Here is a 4,029-nt window from a genome sequence, read left to right on the forward strand (position 1 = left end):
AGCTACCGAGAAACACAGTGGTTCTTGAGGCTAAATTTTGCAAACTAAAGAAGGGGCTTCAATTTGAGATGGTCTTCTTCTCAAGATTAAGCCCATTGGGCTTCAATTCAAGGTTTTATTGTTACCGTATATTGTTATTGTAATTAATTGTACAAAATGGAAATTACTGCACGTATACATGTATATCATGCACAAATGTGACTATAATAACTTAGATCGATTTTTTTCTTTTTTGTGTGGTTGGGGGGGGGGGAGAGTTTACATGTAGGTCCTGACTGATCAATGGTAATAAATGTAACCAAAATTTGATAACATTGATGTAACAATAAACAGATAATGGAAATGACCTAGTTTCTGATTGAGCAATAATGTACAGTATTAACAAGTCCTACTGTGTTGACACCTAACTGTCAGTACATTTGACGCGGTTATCTTCATTCAAACAATTTGGCTTCAGGTCGTTTGAATTCTCTGCTCCTGATCTCTAGAATGTTTGAACTGCTCCTTCAGTCCAAATATTTCTGACATTGCCATAAATCATAATGTATTAACTAATATTAGCAGAATTTTGGGCGTATGCCCATCGTACACATCTAAATTCTTTAACAAACATACAAATTTGCGATCAACTCAATCTGCCTCCACAACACATCCAGTGGCGGCTCTAGGGCATATTTTCTGGGGTGGGGATAAGTTGTCCGACAGGGGGAACTTGAGCTCGTAGGCTCGAGCTGGTAGAAGGGGTTGAGAGGGGGGTTCCCCCTCCCAAATGAGATTTTTTTTAAAGAATATCAACCTATAGATGGCCGAAAATGGCACTCTCAGACTGTGACAGATATGTGTTGGCTTGGTGTGGGCCTATTTTTATATGTTTTATGGTCTGAATGCCCGACGAGCTCTGTCCGGCTGGGGGCTTGACCTGTACGGTAAGCCCCCTGCCACCCCGCTGGCACCGCCACTGAACACATCTTGTCGGACCAATACCTTGTAAGCGTATCGACGATGATTACAGTATTTCCCATCTGCAGTTGCTCGACTGCGGAATATTCTGCCTCCTTCCATTAAAACCTTTCACTCTGTCAGACAGTTTAATGCAAGCTTCCAAACCTTTCTGTTCAACTGAGTTTATTGTGTGTTGGACTGGGTTTGGTACTTTTTGCACTTGTTTAATTTTAATCTTTTTTTTTTTAATCCTCTATTACCTTTGACTACTGTACTTTGGTCTTTGATTCATAAAAAGCATACTCTGTTGGATTTGGTTGGGATGGGCTGTATTTGAGGGAAATATTGATCATGTTGGAGGGCAGTTAGCGCTTTGTAACCGCAAGGATTAAGCGCTATAGAAGTATCGAGTAACAAATAACAAGTCAGTTCCTTTCTCAAGACATTCCTCTTTCACAAACATTTTGATTAGTTTTCTTTTTTTTTCCTGTCTTTTTCTTTTGAATTTTTTTTCTGGCAAATTGCCTCTAACAATTGCCTTTTAATTGCTCTCCTTTTTATTTTTCTCTATAATTTTCTGGATAGCAGAATGCGCTATACAAGCACAATTAATAATAATATCTTTCAGAAATCAATCAGATTTTACAAAGGTTAATGTCAACTTTACTTTTACATACAAACTATTAAATTTTGCCAGCATATTACTCTGAACAGTGCTCCAGCTTTTAAGGTTTTGCTTGTTAATGTTCTGCAGTTAAAACACATACTATCCGCAATAAATTTACTAGATGAAATTCATGTGAAATGCGAATACATGATAAACCCAAGCGGGAGCAAGCACCTGAACATGTGTACGAGATATGGATTATTGCCACAGTTTTCCTTATTACATTGCCTTGCAATGTATCCACTTAATATTTACGAACCATGGATACAGGGAATAAGACACACTTTTTTGGTTGTAATTGAAATGGTCGGTGTTGTCTAACATAGTTTGAATTACGTAGCAAGTTATATAACACCAAGAAATTCAGAGTACTCTACAGAAACAGGCTTAAATTATATGCTGTAATTAGTCAGCTACCAGAGCTCCTTAAAACTGCATAAAAGGCAGGTGTATCACATCTACAATCAACAAAATTATTTTGTGACATCAATTTAAATGAAAGATATAAAAAGAATATTTCTTTTATTTTCTTATGTTAAAAGTAGAGATAGCATTGTGTGATACCTATTGGCTGTGTGTTACTGATAGACATTTTCTTTCACGGTTTTAGTATGTTTATTTTTGTTTTTCATAAAAATGATAAAACATATTTTAAGTATATGCTGTAATTGTATAACATTCATTGTACAATTAAAGCATATACTTAAAATAAGTATATGCTGTAATTGTATTCCATTTTGCAACTGACAAATGTGTCAGAAAAAGACTGTGAAGTCTTTTATCATCACTACTGAAGATTAATTGAATTTTGAAGAAACATTCTATAAGTTATAAGTCCCAAATATACATAAAAACAAACATTAACACTTCTTGGAATAAACCTTAGTTTGTTGGGTTGCTTCCGGGCTCATAATGGTTTATATCTTATAAAATGGTTATAAGAAATTTCTAGGTTTGAAAATTATGATGAAGTATAATGTCCAAAACAAAAGAAATGGTTATTCAAACAGAGAAAAAATTAATTTATTTGAAAGGGTTGTCATACAGCATTTATAAACAAATTGATCGTATAGACAGATAGTGGTATCTAACAATTCTCTCACTTGGAACAACCATACACTTTTGAAATAAAGAAATTCAACTTTAGAATGTTATGTATGAGGCTAAACCATCAACAACTCCAGTAACCTCGTGAATGAACCAATCAATCAATCAGTCACTTTATTTTCCATTTTTATTACAAAAAATGGACATTCATCTTCCTGATTCTGCCGCTTAAAGATATTAGAAAAATATCCCTAATTATCATAAAGCTGTGAAAACACAACACATTTTAACTAATTACTTCATTTTTTAATATAGTTAAAATGTGTTGTAAAAACACAACACATTTTAATTAATTACATACTAAAATCGATGATTATTGAGGTGTATATATATATGGCTGATATAAAAGCTCTTAATGTAACCTTGGATTTTCCTTCATTGAAGGAATTATTAAATTTGACCTTGACTTTCTATCTTGCTTACGTAATTCTATCATATTACCACTTGCCTCAAAATTAAGCTGTCAAAAATATTAACCTAGAAGAGTTGGAGACTAGTATTTGCTAGTAGCATATCTATTTCTATGTTTTGTATATGGTGACAACAAAACATCAACATATTATATTACTAGAGCAGTTACTTAAATTTGGTATGGCATCAGATCTTCATTAATATTTAATACTCTATATATAAATAAAAATATATTGAAATTAGTATTACTGGCCTTGTAGGAATGTTTAACTTCAACATAATTTATAGTATGGCTCAGCTAGTACACAATTACCTTACAGTACAAGCCCCTGGCATAATGTATGCCAAGAGATGTTTTAGTTTACTAGGCCTATCAACTTTCAAGCCTCTAGCATATCAAGGAGATGGATGATTGCTGACAGGGCTCTGTCAATACAAATTCTCAATTTTATAGGCCAGGTATTTTAAAGATTACATAAACTACTTTTCATTAACTGTTTCATATGTTATATATTTGAGTATGGAAACATGATATCAAACTACTGTAAGACCCCACCAGGGACTATGGTTCTTATCCAGGTTAAGTCTGTTAGCTTAAATTCCAATGAAACTAAGTCTATTATTTGACATTAAAGCATTCATAATTTTAAGCCAAATTCATAGCCGTGATGTTAGTGACACAATACATAGGGTCACCTACCCCAATGGGAGCTTAATCTCCTTTCTCAAACCCCTATTAGCACCAACATTGATAATATTCTTCTAGTGATCAACATGCAACATTTCAGTTAGCTATTAAGTATTTGAGCTTATAGTAAAGTGTCTAGAAAGTAGAAACTTGCAATACAAACATACACACACAAGTAATATAGAGTGGCGTATATAGAAGGTGACCCCCCCAC

The sequence above is a fragment of the Anneissia japonica genome, unplaced genomic scaffold (assembly GCF_011630105.1).
Source record: "Anneissia japonica isolate Jap-2015-1 unplaced genomic scaffold, ASM1163010v1 scaffold287948_len850469_cov200, whole genome shotgun sequence".
Classification (NCBI taxonomy): Eukaryota; Metazoa; Echinodermata; class Crinoidea; order Comatulida; family Comatulidae; genus Anneissia; species Anneissia japonica.